The following is a 21,654-nucleotide window of genomic DNA, read 5'->3' on the forward strand; positions in this document are numbered from 1 at the left end:
GAGCTAGGGAGTGAGAATAAGTAGCCAAGAAAGTGCAAAGCATAGCATGCAACCACATGAGCAAAGAGATTTATCCCACATTGATGTACAAACCCAAGGGTGTACCTCCTCATATAAAAGGAAGCCATTTTAAGCAATGAATTATATCACTTGCACACATCTCAAGCCCGTTTATAAGTACAACTCTTAATCTTATAACCTAATTGTGCTCGAGTTGATTACACATACTCATCATCATGAGTTCATTTAGGTATCATCCACCGTAGATTAGTCATGTTAATTGTGTGGTCATTAGAGTAAGATTAACATCCCATTAGGTAGTTGATTATCATTAGGAGAGATGTATCCATGATTCATAACATGGTATTAGAGCTTGGTTTTACTCTCCTAGCTTAGTTTAACATTTGTGGACATTATTAGCACTAATCTTTATCATTAAAATTTATTAGTGTAATTAGGGTTTTCCAAATTAAGGTCCTTGTCTCTTTTCATCATAGCTTCTCCTCCTTGTTGTTTTGAGATTAGAGAGAGAGTTCCCAATTTGCACATTGTCAAGCTGTAGCACTATGTGGTGTAGCTTCAAGCTACAACATAGTTTACTCTCTTAAGACATTAGGGAGGTAGAAAGATAGAGAGATAAGAAGAGAGTAGAGGAGGACTTCTGTTCAGTGTAGCATTTGGGGCATCAGCTTTCTCCCTCAGTTGCACAAGGTCGATTCAGCAAGTCATGGAGCACTTCCTTTGTAGCATCAAAAGTAACATCTATAACAACACTCAATAGTGCAGTTTGCTCAGCTCAAAATGGTTATAAATAATATAAGCGAGAGCGAGTAGATGCAGCTAGGCAGCACAAAACTTGAATACCAGTAATAGACAGAGAAGGAAGCGACTGCCTGTGAACCTCTAGAAGGACAACAACAAGAGTAAGTAGTGACACTGAGCAAGTAAAGATGGTGGTCTTAAGGGCCATCTGCTCAGCCTTCACTATACAACAGGAGTGACTTCCTTGGACTTGGGCACCATTAGGTAGCACGACGCTAGCTCTAGGTAAAAGCATGCTAAAGTGGTTTTAGCGCACGCAGCACATACAAGCAAGGGTGTCAGCAAAGGCAAAGTAAGCAAGTGTGTGTAAACAGAATCGTCCACAACTGTTGGCACACAACAGCAGAACTGATGAGCCAAGAGAAAAGAAGTGCAGCACATCAGTGTAAGAAGCAGCAATCCAGCAAAGCACATATGTACGAGGGTACAAGGCCGATGCCAAAGTGGAAGAAAGAAACAGATCACAAATCGAGCAGTAGTAGCTGCATCAAACAGCTCACAGTGCAAGTAGCACAAGAGTGCATCTCCAAGAAAACTCCAGTGCAATTAGAGCATGGTGCACAGCACATAAGAAGATAAGGTTATCTTCCAAGAAAAAAAAGGAAAAACTTTTAATCCTTAAAAGAGAGGTGTAGAAGAGCCCTCTATTAGAGGCACTTCACATGGGAGCCTTAATCAATATTTCTCAAATACTACCATGTCATTGGGCTTCAGCTATAGCTGCAATGACACTGACACAAGTTGCAAACAATGACACCATCATCATCATCGACAAATTATTTTCATGTAACCCTTGTAATTTTTTGCCACCAAATGGGCAGTCGTATGTGAGTGACTATAAGTCAAAAGTGGATGTAAAATGCGGCCAATATGAGCATGCAAGAGGAAGTCTCAAACTGAAGAAAAAAAAGTCTTTATAAAAACACCCCAACCAAACGAGTATGCAAGTGTGCATTTGCATAAGCAAAAAGCATTGAGTCAACATTAACACTGAGCAACAAAGAAGCTACCACCACCTAGCCATCTATTGTAAAAGAGGGGTCACCATATGAGTAGACACCCATCGTATCATTTCATCTTGTTTGTTGTGTGTATCTACCTGACCACCTGAGAGTAGCCAGTTGAGCACCCAAGGGGGGTAATGATTGTTGTAACTCACACCCGATCCTCTCTAAAAGTAACCTCTAAGCTAGAGAGTAACCAAGCCAAAGAGCCTTTGAGTTACCCAGCCAAGTTAGAAATGAAAGAGCACAAGGAAGACATAGGGAGTGAGAATGAGTAGCCAAGAGAGTGCAAAGCATAACACGCAGCCACATGAGCAAAGGGATTTATCCAACATTAACATACAAACCCAAGGGTGTACCTCCTCATATAAAAGAGGGCCATTTGAAAAGCAATGACTTATATCACTTGCACACATCTCAAGCCTCTTTATGAGTACAAATCTTAATCTTGTAACCTAATTGTGCTTGAGCATGCTCATCATCACGAGTTCACTTAAGTATCATTCACCTTAGATTAGTCATGTTAATTGTATTGTCATTAGAGTAGGATTAGCATCCCATTAGGTAGTTAATTATAATTAGGAGAGTTATCCATGATTAGGAGAGTTATCCCATTAGGTAGTTAATTATAATTAGGAGAGTTATCCATGATTAGGAGAGTTATCCCATTAGGTCATTAGAGTAGGATTAGCATCCCATTAGGTATAATTAGGAGAGTTATCCATGATTAGAAGAGTTATCCCATTAGGTAGTTAATTATAATTAGGAGAGTTATCCATGATTCATAACATGGATGATGGCACGAGAAAGGGCGAGAGTTTTCCATGGCCTCTCAAGCACTGAGAGACTTGAAATGCGTGCATTGGTATGTCACGTGGCACCCAATGCACATTTTTTAAGTCTCTCAATGCTTGAGAGACCGTGAAAACTCTCACTTTTTCCCATGCCATCATATCCGAATATCATCGGTAGGTAAAACTTTGCAAGCATGTGGGGGGGGTCCCCTCCCACATGCTTCCAGATTTTGGTCTTGCTATCATTCTCCCTGGTCTCCTAGAATTTCAAGTTGGTATCAAAGCCACTAGGATCTTTGCAATTAGTGAGTGATTAGTACTTTGAATCTCTTGTTAGTAAGTAGGTGGTGTGATTAGTAAATTATCTTTTGCATTAGTAAGGGACATCGACACCATAGAAGTCTCCGAAAAGGGTTAACAAACCTCCCTTCCTGATGCAAAGTTCGTCCTTGGAATATGTCGATGAATATGCATCAAGGTTGTATGCTAGATGTATGTTGGTGTTGGAAATGTCAAAGGCCTTGTAAGGTTTACAAGGCAACATGGTATAACCACCAGTAAGGTGTTCTTGTGGAAAATAATTGAAATTTAAGCATAATGTAAACACTGCAAGTAGTGAGGAAATATTGTTGTGATTGGTCAAATTTTTCTACTTAAGACAAGGGTAATATTAAGGTTGGTCCAAATTATCTAAACTAAAATGGAGCAAAAAGTATGCCTTGGGTTATGACCCTAGTCTCTACACACTATTACTTTGGTGATACCATCTCTAGCTATTATCTAGTCTCATAAATGAAACTGCTAAAGTGATTATTACAAGCTTTCGCCTCTTTAAAAAAATAGTAAAAAGATAAAAATGTAAAAGTAGGGCACCACCCTGGAGAGAACCAAGCAAAGGCCTAGAGACCTCATACAAAAGTATCTAAGAATCACTAAGTACCTTTATAGTAATGTTTTTTGTTTTTTAAATCCCTTTATTAGCAGGTTTTTAGCCACAAGGTAACATCCCATGGAGATCAAGGCTAGGCTCCATCACTAAGAGGTAAAAGTCCTACCTAGATCGCACATGGCAATGGTTATAATTGGGCCTTTCTTTGTTTTGTTTTTGTTTTTGTATTTTTGGTTTGTATTTTTGTTTAAACTACCTTTACTTGCATAATTCACCTAGAAGGCTCTATTCTAACTAAAGAGGGCACACTAAGGAAGGTGGAGTACTTGGCATACACTTTTGGCATAATTTAAAGTCAATCTCATAAAGGATTGAACTAGGACCAAATCCTGAATTGTTATACAAGTAATAACTAGAAATGATAGACCAGTCATATAATGATGTAAGTAAGCACTCAAACAAACATTAAATGGAGAATTATTAAAAAAAAGATTAAAATTAAAAACAATAGCATTAGTTGAGGATGGGTTTAGAATACACCTGGTTAGTTATATGGTTGGGAAGTCGGTCTTGTAAATTGTACGTGTAATGTTCGGCATTTCCCTTGTGCTTCCTATAAACCTTAAAAAATCTTCAAAAATTATCGCAACAAGTCGTAATGATTGTTGTAACTCACATCCGACCATCTCTAAAAGTAACCTCTAAGCTAGAGAGAGTAACCAAGCCAAAGAGCCTCTGAGTTTTCCAACCAAGTTAGAAATGAAGGGGGGTGATGACATGTTGTAAACCTCACATTCAGTAGCCCAAAGATTTAGCACCAAGGGGAGAGGGTGTTGAGAAATGTGGTGCCAAAGAGCACAAGGAAGAGGTAGGGAGTGAGAATGAGTAGCCAAGAGAGTGCGAAGCATAGCATACAGCCACATGAGCAAAGGGATTTATCCCACATTGACGTACAAGCCCAAGGATGTACCTCCTCATATAAAAGGGAGCCATTTGAAGCAATGAATTATATCACTTGCATACATCTCAAGCCTCTTTATGAGTACAAGTCTTAATCTTGTAACCTAATTGTGCTTGAGCATACTCATCATCATCATGAGTTCACTTAGGTATCATCAACCTTAGATTAGTCATGTTAATTGTGTTATCATTAGAGTAGGATTAGCATCCCATTAGGTAGTTAATTATCATTAGGAGAGCTTTATCCATAACATGGATGATGTTTGGGTATGATGGCATGAGAAAGGGTGGGAGTTTTCACGGCCTCTCGAGCACTGAGAGACTTGAAAAGCGTGCATTGGTACGTCACGTGGCACCCAATGCACATTTTTCAAGTCTCTCAATGCTCGAGAGACTGTGAAAACTCTCACTTTTCCCCATGCCATCGTACCAAAGTATCGTCGGGATAGGTGAAACTTTGCAAGCATGTGGGGGGGGGAGGGCCCCTCCCATATGCTTGCAGATTTTGGTCTTGCTATCATTCTCCCTAGTCTCCTAGAATTTCAAGTTGGTACCCAAATATCGTTGGTAGGTGAAACTTTGCAAGCATGTGGGGGGGGAAGTCTCCTCCCAAATTCTTGCAGATTTTGGTCTTGCTAACATTCTCCATGTCTCCTAGAATTTCAAGTTGGCATCAAAGATACTAGGATCTTTGCAATTAGTGAGTGATTAGTACTTTGAATCTCTTGTTAGTAAGTAGGTGGTGTGATCAGTAAATTATCTTTTGCATTAGTAAGGAACATCGACACCATAAAAGTCTCCGGAAAGGCTTAACAAACCCCCCTTCTCGATGATGCAAAGTTTGTCCTTGGAATATGTTGATGAATATGCATCGAGGTTGTATGCTAGATGCATGTTGGTGTTGGAAATGTCAGAGGCCTTGTAAGGTTTACAAGGCAACATGGTATAACTAGTAAGGTGTTCTTGTGGAATTGAAATTTAAGCATGATGCAAACACCTAATCAAGTAGTGAGGAAATGGGGTGGTCAATTTTTTCTACTTAAGACAAGGGTAATATTAAGGTTGGTCCAAATTATCTAAACTAGGATGGAACAAAGAGTATTCCTTGGGTTATGACCCGGAGCAAAGAGTATGCCTTGGGTTATGACCCTAGTCTCTACACACTATTACTTTGGTGATACCATCTCTAGCTATTATCTAGCCTTATAAATAAAACTGCTAAAGTGATTATTACAAGCTTTCGTCTCTTTTTTTTTATAGTAAAAAGATAAAAAATATAGAAGTACGGCACCACCTTGGAGAGACCCAAGTAATGGCCTAGAGACCTCATACAAAAGTATGTAGGAATCATTAAGTACCTTTATAACAATGTTTTTTGTTTTTTTAAAGTCCTTTATTGGTAGGTTTTTAGCCACAAGGTAACATCCCATGGAGATCAAGTCTATGGTCCCAAGGCTCCATCACTAAGAGCCAAAAGTCCTACCTAGTTCGCACATGGCAATGGTTATGATTGGGCCTTTCTTTGATTTTTTCTGTTTTTATATTTTGTTTAAACTACCTTTACTTGCATTATTCACCTAGAAGTCTCTATTCTAACTAAAGAGGGCACACTAAGGAAGGTGGAGTACTTGGCATACACTTTTGGCATAATTTAAAGTCAATCTCAAAAAGGATTGAGCTAGGAACAAATCCTGAATGGTTATCCAAGTAATAACTAGAAAAGATAGACTAGTCAGACCAGCCACATAATGATGCAAGTAAGCACTCAAACAAACATTAAATGGAGAATTATAAAAAAAAGATTAAAATTATAGCATTAGTTGAGGATGGCTTTAGAATACACCTGGTTAGTTATATGGTTGGGAAGTCGGTCTTGCAAATTGTACTTGTAATGTTTGGCACTTCCCTTGTGCTTCCCTTGTGCTTCCTATAAACCTTAAAAAATCTTCAAAAATTAGCGCAACAGGTCGTGATAGCCATAACTCATATGTTGGGTTAGACTCAATATTACTAAGCTCATCATCCTTACCATTTGATTCTAATATATGTGCCTCCTCTAGTGTACGAGCTAACGAGCTGAGTGCATCCTCACGGTGATATGGCATGGGTACTACATGCAAGTGAGCTAAGTAGCTACCTCTAGCTAAGCTATCTAGGGAAGGACTCACCATGCTCCAAAAGGGACAAGGAGTTGGTAACATTATTTCATAGAATGACGATGTAAGTGCGTAAGCTCTTGCCCTCCTCCCCTGCTCTACAAGCTCTTCTTATGCATTTCTTACTTGATAAGGTCCTCTCACTATGTAAAGTACACTCATGTCATCATGTAGTTGTGGTGTTTCTCCTACCATGGACTGCAAGAGTCCTGTCCCATAGCGCCTAAAATCAGTTCTACAATGCTAGCATAAGTAGGATGTTGTGGACAACATGCGACACTCACAGCTAAGACATGGTGCAAGGGGACAAAACTGTAGGTAAAACAGGTCTACAAAGGTGGCTCCAAAAAATCACTCCCCTAATGGTGCATAAAAATAGCATGAGTGGGTTTGGAAAGGAGGAATACTTAGCTGCCCTTCATAGTACCAATACAAACAATCTGGGTCCAAGATAGGGTCACTCATATCAATCCACGAAAAGTCCATGCTCACAGCCTGTAGTAACACATAGTCTTACTTCATTCTTTTATTTTGATATGTTCTCTTTCTCATCATCTTTTTTAAATTTTTATTGGTTAGTCGCATTTTTAGTATGTGTATAGGTGCTATATTGCTATACATGTTGGTGTAAGCTATATTGTTATGGGTTAGCTAATAGGTTAGCTAACATGCTGATATGGACATGAAATTTGTTGGGGAGAAAAACATGGGAGGTAAAAGTAATGATATTAGCATGAGTCCCCCCTTCATCATGCTTTCTGTTATACCTTGACTTCGTGGAAGATAGTGTAGGTTTGTTGTAACCATCCCTTCCAGCTATGCTCCATCATTGCTTATTGGCTAGGAGCACCCTTTGTTACTTGTTGTGGAATATCAATTTCTAGCTTTAAGGGTGGTAAGGGGCTTTTATAATATTGGATGGAGTTTATAGGTTCTCCCTTATAGACGAGAAATGGAGTTGACACTTGCGATGGCAAGGCAATTGTACTTGTCTAGTGGGTCACTCTAAGGAAACTAATGGGGTTGGGGGCTTGTATAACCAACAATGGTTTTGTAACATTTTGTGATGTAGAAGCTTCACTATTAATCCACCAAGTATTTTGTGATAGGGTTTCGTTGTTGGTGATGAAGGTTCCCTTACAATAGTCTTCCCTTTGTTGGAATTTGAGCTACTGAATCTTTCGTCCATCATTGAGGAGACTTGGGCATTTGTAAGCAGCGGGCAGTGAGGCTAGTGATATACATTTATGTTTTGGTATCTAAATACAATGGTTACCCTCGTAGTAGTAAACATTTGGGTATCCATTTTGGGGTAGCTTATAATTTGGATTTCCTACGTCAATTATTATTTTGAGGCTTTCTTTGCTTGGTCGGTTGAGGTGGTATAGATGGAGAAAGCTTGGGAACCTATTTCAAGGTAGATTACTTTTTAGCCCATCGTATTTGCTTGTCCTTCTAACATGGAGGTGTTTGCCGTGTAGAGGTAAAAGAATCAAGAGTTCCTTGTACAGTGGACGCTGAAGTGGAAGGGGTTTTCTAAGATTTTGTGGATGTTGAAACTTTCGACTTGTGCAACTCTAACGAGTGAGAGGTGGTAGGGAAGAATGTTTAGTCATGGCTTCACCAACAAAGACATGCCCTATTGACAAGTCAATCATACATCCAGCAGTCTTTATCCATGTGCAGCCAAGTATTACCTATACAAGGTAATACTTGTCAATCATACATCCAGCAGTCTTTATCCATGTGCAGCCAAGTATTACCTATACAAGGTAATGTTTTGGCTATCATAACCAAGAAGTCTCCCACCAAGTGCTTGCATTTAAAATATGTCTCTATTTATATTAGCCTAAGAACCTTGGTATTTCTACCATGGATACCCTTCACCTTTAAAGAGGTATCTATGAGTTGGGGTTTTTCCAACTGGTTCCATGCATTGAAGGCCCCCGTATTAAGTAATTCATTGTAAAGCACCTTACCACATAAGCGCTAGGAAATTGAATAGATGTTTGTAGAGGTGCTATGTGCTTCTCTGGTCTCCTTCAACTTCTCCCACAAAGGTTTATGTAGATCCTAGAATACCTTCTCGTCTCATCGCTACTATCAGATTTGTCTTTCTTTAGCCTCTTGTCGAGCTTGAGCTTTCTTTAGTTTCACTTTCTCCTTGGAAGCCTTCTTATCATGGTTTCCTTGGTAAGAGGATTATAATAATTTTTGAATTTACTACCATTAAAGAAGCCAACGGTTTTGACCCCAACCATTAAGGGTTTCAACATGCATAGTACCTTGAGGTGTTATTTTGAAAACTCCAAATGGTCCTTTACTGGTACACTTTAGTTTCTTTTTTTGTTGTGGATTCCGTACATAAGTACAAGGTCTCCCTCATTGATTTCCTTATCCTTAAGATTATTATCAAACCACTTTTTTCATCGATCCTTTTTTGTTAATATGTTCTACACTATAATTTTTCTTTCTTCCTCCAATTGTTCAAGAATGAACAACCGGTTGGCCAACATGTTACTCTAAAGTCTCTTAGTCATTAACACCCTTAAGTTGGGTATCATGGATTCCCAGGACATTACCGCCTAAACCCCATATACCATCTTAAGTGGTGTGCAACCAATTCCAACTTTGTAAGAGGTTCGGTAAGCCCATAGAGCTGTTGTGAGCTATCATTGCATTGATCTTCAACAATTTTTGTTAATATGGAAATGAGGACTTTGTTGGTGCTTTCAGCTGGACCATTTGCTTGGCGGGTATTATGGAGTAGACTTGCAGTGTGAGATCATGAACGTTATGGTGAGATGTTGGATAACATCATTTATAAAGTGTTTCCCTTGGTCACTCACCAACTCAAAAGGATAACCAAAGCGAGTAATGATATTTTCATAAAGAAACTTAGCTGTTGCCAGAGCATTTGCTTTTCATAAAGCTCTTGATTCAACCCATTTCATGACATTATTCGTAGCTATTAAAATGTACCTTGCTTGGGTGCTATGTGTAGCCGGATTGATGGGTCCCACAAAATCAATGCCCCATTTCATAAAGGGTTCTAGAACTTAAATACAATTTCCACTGTTTCTCTTGATGTTGTCAGCTCTATTTTGCTCGTGTGGTAACTCAAGGTGGTGTCACTTCCAGCTTTTGTTTTAGATTCCTCACCATTGGGGCTTTTGCCTCGAGTCATCCCATATGAACTCAAGTTCACTATAACCAATCCCCTTGGCATCAAAAGGTAGAGCCCAAATCATTTGTAGTGGCACAACCTTAGGAAGCTCCTCACCATCAAGTGTAACCCATGTAGATCCTCTAGTTCCCTAGCTATCAATTGTAGTCATCATATGTATCCAATTTAGATCATTTTTATGCTCAATAACTTGTGTTATAGCATCCTTGTGGACTGGGTCCTTTCCTACATCAGTCTCTTCTCTACAAGTATAGCCGTATTGCAATGGGGCTGAATAAGTGGTGGTGTCTGAATGGTTTTCAAAAATTTCTCCACTACCCACCATAAGATGTACGTGGCCAGTCACAAGATCAACCCTGACGATGGAATCATCGAATTGGAGGTAGACATGGTCTTAGACCTGTCATGTACCATCTTTACCTCTCTCATGAACGGACATCCTAAGATCATTTCATATGATTCAGGTTGTTTGAAAAAGTCCATAACAATGTAGGTATATTTAACCCGATGTTTAAGAGCCTTGATCTTTAAATCTTGTAGCGTCCCAATAGGTTTGGCGATAGTTCCATTAGCCATCTTGACAATGATGTTTGAGACTTTTAGACGTGGCTTGGCCATCTTCTCCCATCATTTTTTGGTGATTATGCATTGGACTCATCACCTTCAAAGTATTGTTCTAGTTTATTAAGTAGAATTTTAACCACCCCACAGATGTGGCATTTTCTTCTTCCACTAGGACTATTGATTCGGGCAAAAATTGAGGTGTCTCCATTGTATAGTGGGGACATGCCTTATGCATGTCAGCAAATGCTGGTAATCCTACATTGATTTCTCCATTGAGGAGATCACTCATCGCTTTAAACAATTTAGGATCTCCACTTAATCGGGTGGTTATAGTTGTACTACTTTGTGAGACCATAAAATCCAACAATTTGGGGATGTCCAATGGCAAACTCATGACCTTCTTTCCATAAAAAGGTGTCAGTGAGATTGGAAAATCCATCTCCAAGATGGGCTCAGAGCTTCCAAATGGTAGTTGTCCCTTGAACCAATCAGGGATCAAACTATGAGAGGTGGAGGCCTCATTTTCTTCCACGATAACACTCAACAAAGGTTTGTCAACCTTAGTAGTAGATGTTAAGGTACTAGGGTGTATAGTATCCGAGACTCTTGCTTCGGCTTTGGTTTAAGCTCCTCTTGTGTTTTGGTAACTAAATCACTAAATTCTTGGACTTGTTCAATCTCCTTCTGAGGATCAAGATAATTTGTCATGTGATTTAGTTTCGGGAGTTACAAGCTACCGTGGGGACTCCTTTCCCATACTCTTGGTTTTGGGTGATATTTCCCTACCAAGTTTAGAATCAGCCCTTGTGTCCATGGAGTTTGAATCCTCATCTAGGTCCCTAATGAAGATTGTCTCTTGAAGCATTTCAAGATTTGTCTTTTTGGTTTCTTTCATTTTCCCATTCTTAACCAATTTGTTTCTCCTATGGCCCTTCTTCTTCTTGGACTCTGCTATCGAGGCCACAGATTGTTGCTCGAGAACATGTTGGTTTTGGGCTTGCAGTCGCGGGTGATAGAATTCAAAAGTGTGTGATCTTGATTTTTTAGGATCTGCCTTTGAGTTTCCCCAATCATGTTTTAGGGGCGTGGTAATGGGTCCCACCGTCTGTGGACTTGTCACCACAATCTTGTTGGGACAATGATCTATGCCACAATAATTACAAGTGGCCGACGTCATGTTTGAGGGTGCAGCTTGGTTGAGTTGAGGAAACTTTAGAGGGCATTCTAAAACTCGATGGGGACCTTGACAGTGGTAACATTGAAGAGGCATTCTCCTTCCTACTGCATTAATGTCTCAACCCCATCCTATCACAGAGCAAGTTGGTGAACTAGCTTGACTCTCCCTCTCCCATCCACTACATAATAGTTGAGATGAAGCTCCATGGGGTCCTCAAAGAGGGGTGAGATGGGTTAGACATCTACCTTATATTCTTGGTAATCAGTAGGCTCCTTGAAGCTTACTTGATTAAGAGGTGTCACCCTTGGTGCAGGTGGTTGCAGTCCCAAGACTGGTGGAGGTAATGGCACATTGGGTGCATGGTGCATGTCCTTTGATAGGAGTTAATGCTTGAGACGACTAATAAAATCTCTCATTGACTCATCTTCTTCTCTCTCGGCTTTGTGCAATTATGAAGCCACACTCCACAAATCTCCCTCACGTACAAATTGCTTTAGGAATAACCTTTCAATCCTAGTAAAGTTTAGACATTCGTCAACTCTCAGGGTCTGATACCAATCTCACCAGCCTTGCCATCTAGTGTAAGGCTAAAGGTGTTGGTCTTTCCAAGCTTATCTCATTTGTGCAACCTTTCTAGAGCTACTCTATCCATTACCTCTCATGATTGGTCTTATACTTTCAGTAGCTCTACCTAATGCTTGTGTAAAGGCTACTAGATCATTTGGGAGGGGTACTACTAGAGGTATTGGTATAGTAGGGGTAACATGTGGTACGAAGGGTGCTGCCTTTGTAGACATAATGGCATGAATCTTAGAGGAGTCACATGAGTCTCATAGGGGGGGTTCATACACAAATTCCCATAGGTACTGATGATATATGAGGCAAGGGCACCATTGGTCTTGTCATTTGTGATGATCTCCCCCTTGCTCTCGGTTGCATTGGCAAAGTAGAGGAAGATGCAAGGAATCAAGGATGTTGGGTGATGGTTTCTCCGTTTGTGACCCTAGCAGATGATATGGATGTGTTAACTAGGCCTAGAGTAATTGTTGGAGGGACAACTATAACTGTGGTTTCTATAGTTGTGATCAAGGGCATAATACTAATGGGCAATGTTGCATGGTTAGTCATAGGTGGTGTTGTTATTATGAGTGTTGTAGTACCCATTACCATAAATTCTAGAATTATGCTAACAACATCTTGGGTGGGTTCCCCTCTGCTATGGTTTTGGAATGTGAAGTCTATGCTAGTAGATTCTTGGAGTCCTATGTAACCTTGAGGAACAATAGCAGTAGTTGGGGCTTGGTCCATCATGTAGCTAGGTGGTACTATAAAAGTAGGATCCAATGGGCTCATATGAGGTGTACCATTTCACTCATTGTGGGCATTCCTGCTTTGGATGTCCCGACTTGTACCATATATCTTTGTGTTCAATGATTCTATGTATGCCCTATGATCGTTCCTCCTCTATTGTGACACCAGATAATATTGACTGGACAATCCCTTCCCAACTAACACCATAAGCTTGGGATGTAGCAAAATCCACAAGAGTCTGTGTTGATACGTTATACTCCCAAAAAATCATATGTTGAGAAGACGTTGATCCAAGATTTACAAGTGTAGCTCTTTCCCCCCAAGGTAGATGTAATGTTATTGCCTGGGTCAACTACTTGTGCAGTCCTAGCTTGGGGCTTGTTTTGGGCATTCTAAGTTGTTTGGGTTGCTAATCGTTTTGCTGCTGGTGCCAATTGTAAAGTCTCTTCTTCTTTTTCTCTAGCAGCGTGGATTAGTGCCTCTACTACCTGCACTTCTTCTAATGTTCTACCATGAGGCATAAGCACTTGTGCGAGGGGTGGTTCGATGGTCACACTTATAATAGGAGCTGTATGGATAGGGATATCAACGTGAATGCTCCTTGCTTGTAACGATGAGCTACACCAGGTATCTCTCTGGATTTTACCTTAACTCCTTCATCATGTGGTTTATATGTAGTAAGATTTGGTTCAGACGTAGCGGTTGAGACCGAACCTCTGAGAGGTAGCTTGCTACGCTGTCAAAAAGTCTGGCACCTAGCCAGACTGGTGAGGCTTGATTAGGGTTCTCACTCTTTGGGACTCGGGATCCTTCCATTGACTCAAACTCAGACGAAATATCATTGGTCCCTATTGTAGGTCCTTATACAATGCTAAACTGGGTTTTGACCAAAGGTCCTAAGCCTAGTGTAGGCTAGTATGTACCCACCTCTATGTACCCACCTCTATGGACCCACTTTCCTCTAAATTGGCCTCTAAAACCCACCCAGATCGTAGGTGCATGTGAGTGTGGGGTGTTTGAAGGTCATACGAATGCCCTAGACAAGTTCAAGAACTTTTGTTTTTTTAAAAATATTTTTGCACGGTCCAAAGTTTTTTAAAAACACATTTTGGGACTTTCTTATCCCATTTGGCACAAAAAATAATGTACTTTTTTTTTTTGGGACAGTCAAGTGCTATAGACCTAGCTCCTATAGTTAAGGAAGCTCCTTAACTATGGGAAAACACAATTTTTTGGAGTGTTGCACAAGTTGTATCAAAACGATTGTAATGTTCCAAAACACAATTTGGGTCAACTTGTGTATGTGCTTTTCTAAATAAATAAATAAATAAATAAATATATTCTCGTGAACCTTTTACCTTTTCCCCTTCTCCCTTTTGAAACAAGAGATGAAATAGACACAAGTGTAGAGAGGCAAACCCTAATTAGCTCTCATTATCTCAAACCATCAACATTTACATGATAGAGAAGCTCCATAGCTTTCCTTCATTGCACACCACAAAACACAGCACGCTACACTAGTGATAAGTTCACACTGAAATAACCTAAGTCTAATGTCCACACACTTGGCCAACTAGACACGACCATTATTGTCCACATACACACTGCTAGATTGGTGTCCACATGCTACCGCTATCCACCAGATCCAAATGAGGTTGTATTCTCAACACTCCTCACCATATCCATCTCATGTACTCCAAGCCTGTCTCTGAAGTACTCAAACTTTTCTTTACCAAGTGATATCTGCAACCTGTTCTTCACATATGTCAACTCTATCTGTCCATCCAACATTTTCTCCCAGATGAAGTAATAGTGGAACTTTATGTGTTTGGCCCTCGCATGATATACCGGATTGCTTGTCAACTGTATGTTGCTAATGTTGTCACAATGTATGACAACTTTCCCATCACATTGTTGTCCCAAATCTTCGAGTAGCTTTTTCATCCATACCACCTCACATGCAGCCATAGCTGCTCCTCTATACTCTGCCTCTGTGCTAGATAAAACAACTATGGGTTGCTTCTGTTACTCCATCTTGCCACTGCATTTCCCAATGTGAAAGCATAGCCACTAGTAGATCTTTTGTCATAAGAACAACCTGCCCAATCTGTGTCTGTATATCTGTTGAAAATACAAGTAAATAGGGTGTGTGCGGGAACAAGCCCTTGGTTAGAGGCTGTAAAAGAGAATGAGTAAATGTGAAAGAACCTATGAAAAGGTGCGAAGAATCTACTGGGAGAGAATAAAGGGTAGCATGAGAAGATTTAGGAAGTGTGGAGATATTCTGGGAAAAGTGAAGAGGTGGAGAGAATCAGGGAAAAGAGGTGGAGTGAATCATGGAGAAATCAGTGGGATTTGATGCTTGACGTAAACTCTATAAATTGAGGCATTGCCCTAATGAGAATTTGCTGGTTTTTGAGTATCCATGCCTACATTAATCTATTTGCTAATTACCCACTAATTACATCTTAATTATTTATTAATCACTTTGTTAATGATGTTGATTCTAGTGTTTGATCCACCATAGCTCATCACAATGCTCAAATTTCAACATGGTGATTTTATGCTGATAAATTTGTTGTAATCATCTATTAAACACCAGATTGAGTTGTAAAAGGGTAGACACTACCCTTGAATCTTGAAATTGGATCAAGAGGTAAGACCCCCTTTGTATTTGCTCATGAGAAAAAATCTGTGGGGATTAGTTGAGGGAAATGCCCATAGAGAGGAGAAAATGAGTGGAAGAGTAGGAATGAAAAAGCATTGGGACTTATTGCACTCAGTTTAAATGATGAAATCATTCATCACATCACAGGGATACAATGGGCAAAAGATGCATGGGATGAACTCAATAAATTATTTGACACATAAGCAAAAAATTCAAAGATAAATCTGTTAATGCAATTCTACAAATTGGACATGAAGGAAAGTGAACCTTTAATCACACACTTGAACAAATATAAAAGCATTAAGCAACAGCTGTGGCAGCTATTGGCAAAAACGTAGAAGATGATGAGGCACTAGCAGTGCTTCTGAAGAGCGTACAAAGGTGAATATGAAAACATTGTAGCAACACTAAAGAATGTACCTGAATTGAAGCTACACGAGATAGAAGCAGCTCTACTAGAGCAAGAGAGCAGAGGCAAAGAGAAGAAATGGCTCGACTCAACAGCAGGAGAAGAAAAAGCATTCTTCACCCGAGGAGGATTCTCTCAAGGACGAGGACGAGGAAGAGGCAGAGTAAGAGGAAGGACCTTCACTTGCAATAACTGTGGAAAGCCAGGACACATGGCAAGAGACTGCTACAGCAAACCCAGTGGAGAAGGAACGACATCGGCAAACTTCACGGAGGCTCCAAAGGAAGTGGAGTCAAATCATCTTTTCTGAGAGAGACAGAGAGAGAGACCCCACAACCCAATGTAACCTGTCCCAACAAAGTAAAACCACCTCTGAGCCACCGATGGTGTAGGCCACGTGGTAGATGTATGTGTGAGCACTTTAGTCAAGGTCGCAGGCAACTATAGTAGCCTTGGACACATAGAGAGAGAGAGAGTGTCAAGGACTATGAGTTTAGGGACTTGAGGCACTGGTCGCGCAGGCTATCAAGTAAGAGAGAAACTTGGTATAGGGTCCAGGTGTGCTAAGATAACTTGAGGGGAGGTGTGCTAGACACTAGTTGCGCAGACTATCAAGTAAGGGGAGGCAAACTTGGTATAGGGTCTAGGTGTACTAGGAGTATTCACTTGAGGGGAGGTGTTGAAAATACAAGTGAATAAGGTGTGTGCGGGAACAAGCCCTTGGTTAGAGGCTGTAAAAGAGAATGAGTAAATGTGAAAGAACCTGTGAAAAGGTGAGAAGAATCTACTGGGAGAGAATAAAGGGTAGCATGAGAAGATTTAGGAAGTGTGGAGATATTCTGGGAAAAGTGAAGAGGTGGAGAGAATCAGGGAAAAGAGGTGGAGTGAATCATGGAGAAATCAGTGGGATTTGATGCTTGATGTAAACTCTATAAATTGAGGCATTGCCCTAATGAGAATTTGCTGGTTTTTGAGTATCCATGCCTACATTAATCTATTTGCTAATTATCCACTAATTACCCATTAATTACGGCTTAATTATTTACTAATCACTTTGTTAATGATGTTGATTCTAGTGTTTGATCCACCATAGCTCATCACAATGCTCAAATTTCAACAATATCTGAACATCTATAGCTTTTCCATAAACATAAAGGAGTCCATAATGTGTTATAGTTTTCACATATCTCAAGATTCTTCCTCACTGCATCCAAATGTGGTTTCCTTGAGCTTTACATAAACTGACTCACAAGCCCAACCGCATAGCATAAATCCGGTCTAGTGGTAGTCATGTATATCAAACTACCAACCATCTTTCTATAAATTGTCACATCCTCAATTAGCCCTTAGCTTCACATTTTGCTCCAATGGTGTGCTCATTGGCTTACAACCTGTCATGCCATACTTTTCTAGCATACTCAATGCATACTACCTTCTTTGAACCAACCAAATGCCTTTATTTGTTTTCACCACTTTCATGCCAAGAAAGTATCTCAATTCTCCTAAGTCTTTCATGTCAAATTCACCACATAATGAAGCTTTAACATCAACAATATCCTTGTTTGAATCACCTGTCACAATCAAGCCATCTACATAGATAACAATCACCACAATACCATGTGCTATCTTCTTTGCATATAGGGATAAATCTGATGTTCCCACATGAAAACCAATGCTAATAAGGTACCTGCTTATCTTGTCTGAACAAGCACGTGGTGCTTGTTTCAATCCATACAAGGCCTTCTTCAACTTACATATATGTGTAGGATATTTGGGATACACATATTGGGATGCACATAGTCTTTTGGCTGCTCCATGAATACTTCTTCTTGAAATTCACCATTTAGAAATGCATTCTTTATATCCATTTGATGCATTTCCCAACTATTCGATGCAGCCAATGCAATCACAGATCTCACTGTTCTCATCTTAGCCATAGGGATAAATGTCTCATCATAATCCGAACCATGTGTCTGTGCATATCCCTTTGTGACCAACCTTGCTTGCCTTTCTATTGATCCATCTAACTTACATTTCACTTTATATGTCCATTTGCAGCCAATGACATTCTTTCCACTTGGTAATGCAACCAAGTCCCATGTATCATTGTGTACAAAGGCATCCATTTCTTCGTCCATACATGTATCATTGTGTACAAAGGCATCCATTTCTTCGTCCATACAAAGGCATCCATTTCTTCGTCCATTTCTTTCTCCCATACATGCTTTCCAATAGCTTCTCCAAAACATGATGGTTCCACATGCTTTATCATTGATGTCATGTACGTATAATTGCATACCCATCATATGTCAATCTTTCCACTGGATACCTAATCCTTTGTGACCTTCTCAAAACCCGTGGATCACTTTGTACACCATGTGATCTAGCATATGGAGGAACATATCTCTCTTGCCTTACACCTGGAGTACGTAAGGTTGGGATACCATGTTCTTCATCTAAGCTTTCTGAGCTAGATGACTCATAACGTGTTATACCAATTCCTTCAACCTTCTTTTTTCCTTTATCAACAACACTTTCACTTGTGCTCACATTACCATGTCTCAACCTTCCTAACCATGGACTTACATTATCACTTTCACTTGATGTTTCACCTGGCCCAGATAATGAAATAGTACTCTCTTGTGGCAAGTTGACATGTACATTTGCATCTATGTCATCCACCATAACATCATCTTTGTTTTTGTACCAACTTGCTAATGCATCAAAAACCACATCTCTAGAAATGAGCACCTGTTTAGTTTCTGGATTATAACATTTGCAAGCCTTTCTATCTTGTGCATAACCAATGAATATGCACTTCTCAGCGTCCAATTTCCTTCTCTTCTCATCTGGCACATGTACATAGGCAATACATCCAAAAACTTTAAGATGTCCAATATCTGGCCCAAAACCTGTTATTCTTATCTTAGGAGTACTCTCATGTATGGTAGTTGTTGTAGGTGTCTTATTCAAAATGTACACCGTTGTGGCACATGCTTCTGCCTAAAAATACAAAGGCATATTCTTCTCATTCATGAGTGCTCTTGCCACTTCACCTATTACACGATTCTTTCTCTCATCAACTCCATTTTGCTGAGGAGTGTACCTATATGTAAGCTGCCTTCTAATGCCATGGTCTCTCAAGAATGCATCAAATGCATGTGAGATGTACTCACCACCACCATCTGTCCTCAAACACTTAATCTAATGGCCATATTGCTTTTCAACAAGTGCTTTGAATTCTTTGAACTTGCCCAAGGCTTCACTCTGCTCTTTCAAAAAATAGATCCATGTCATCTTGTTGAAATCATCAATAAATGTGATATAATACCTACTCTCATTTATTGGTTAGGTTTGTGTGGGACCCCATATATCACTGTTCACAACCTCAAGTGGTCTTCTACTCATTCGACAATCCTTCGAAAATGGCAACCTTGCTTGTTTCCCAAATTGGCATGCATCACAAACATGTGTACTCCCATCATATTTGAATCTAGGTAGACCACCAACGCCTTTTGTTTGCATAGATTTCAGCTTTTGAATGTTTATATGACCAATCTTTTTATGCCAAATGTCAATGTCTGGCACTATCCCACGAATATGAGAAAACATGGCTAACTTTAATTCTGGAATGCTTTCATCTAGCTTGAACAATCTTCCTTCTTTTTGACCTTCGACAATCAATTTGTAGCCATGCTTGAAATCCTCAACAAAGAAACCATGTTCATTAAATCTCGCTTCTTACAACCCTTGTTCAACCATTTATCCCATTAATGCCAAACTCTTTGTAATTGATGGCACATATAATACTTTAGACATAGTCTTCACCCTTCCATCATGCATCCTCAATGGCACACTACCAACATGTGTAATGGGATGCTGAATATCATCACCTGTAGCAACATAACCCTGATTTTGTGTTGGCATCATTTTATCAAACCACTCTCAATGACAAGGCATGTGGTTTGATGCTCTTGAATCCATATACCATGTGTCATCACTCACTTTGCGAGATGTCATAGTACCCATCATATGCTTCGTTTTGGCTAACAAATGATCTATGTGTCTGTTGCTAGTTGATGCATAATTTCCATGTTGTCCTTTACTACACGAACATCATTTTGCTTTTTGTAGCAATCTCTAGCCATGTGTCCAAGTTTTCCATAATAATGGCACTCAATGCCATGCATATTTTGATGTTGTGGTTGCCAACAACCTCTACCATGAGATCCAAAACTCCCTCTAGAATGAGGGCAAAAACCTCTGCCACCACGTACACCAAATGATGGCTATGAATCTTGTTGTTGTTATGGTGGCCTATCATGCCAACCATGTCCACCTGTACATCCTCTTGGACTAGCTCTCCCCTTGCCTTTAGCACCTCTATGAGTGTAGAATGCTTGGTCCCTTGAATGTCCACTAGTACTAGATGAGGCACCAAAAACAAGTTTCATCTCCTCCACTTCTAACCTTGATAGAGGTTTCAAATGCTTTGTAATCCTTTCCCAAACCATTCAATGTATTGGCAACTAAGTCATCATCTTCCATGGGGTCACCAATAGAAGCAAGTGCATCAGCACATTCTTTAATCTCCTGCACATAATCATTTATGCTCCCGTTGTTTCAAACCACACCATGTATCTTTTTCTTCAATTGCATCTTCTTTGGTTGTGTAGTCATATCATACAGCTTCACCAATGTATCCCATGCATCCTTAGGATTATGTGTGTCCTGAATATGGCATAACATGGTATTTGTCACACAAATTGAGAAATAATGTAGCACTTTGAAAGCCCTCTCTATCCAATTCCTATGTGTTGTAAGTTGCCCATCAACTTTCCCTACATTTAGCTGAAAATTGGCCCCACATTATTCCACTTAACCTTGGTCGCCACCTCCATGGCATATCCTGGGACCATCCACTTCTCAACATTAGTAGCTTCACCATCGATTGAGGACTTGGGTGATGTGAGGATGTAGTCACCATTATGAAGGAGAGCGCGTTAATAACCTCTCTATTGGTTAATATGTTTTTGCTCACCTGACCTATCGTAAAGTGCTTTGCCATATTACCTGCATGCCAACATGTACTTAACTTTTGTAAGATGGTGCTAGAGCATATGAGGCAGTCTTACCATGTACTTCATGTTAAATAGGAAAAGTCTATAGACTTACTACACATAGTTGCAGCCTTGTCAAATAGGAAAAGTCTATAGACTTACTACACATAGTTGCAGCCTTGTCAAATAGGAAAAGTCTATAGACTTAGTATACATAGTTGCTTATTAAGACTAGTAATATAGGTCGGATCATTTTTAAGTTTGGTCAGCCTAGTGTGAAAACTAGTCATTTGTATATAATTTATTTTTGATAATAAGCAAGACATAATTATTCCCTTGCAATAGTTTTCTTGTAAGCTCTCCTTCTTCCCTCTCTTTGCTTCCTTGCATGCTATCATATTCTTACTTGATGGATGCTTGTTTGAATAGGTGTGATTGTAGGCTTCCCTCTTCCATTAGCTTCTTCTTTTCTTGCCTTTTATGAGAGAGAACCATCGTGACCTTTGCCCCTTTGGCATGAGCATTCCAGTGTGACAACGGAGTGATGACACAATGGGAAGTTGCATTTTGTGGCTCGAAGGCAACACCCAATGACACATGCTTCAATAAGGCTAAGGGAAGCCCTTGACTTGAACACTAGGTGTTCCCTCTAG

Source organism: Cibotium barometz, chromosome 55 (assembly GCF_041138505.1).
Source record: "Cibotium barometz isolate CiBa-2024 chromosome 55, ASM4113850v1, whole genome shotgun sequence".
NCBI lineage: Eukaryota > Viridiplantae > Streptophyta > Polypodiopsida > Cyatheales > Cibotiaceae > Cibotium > Cibotium barometz.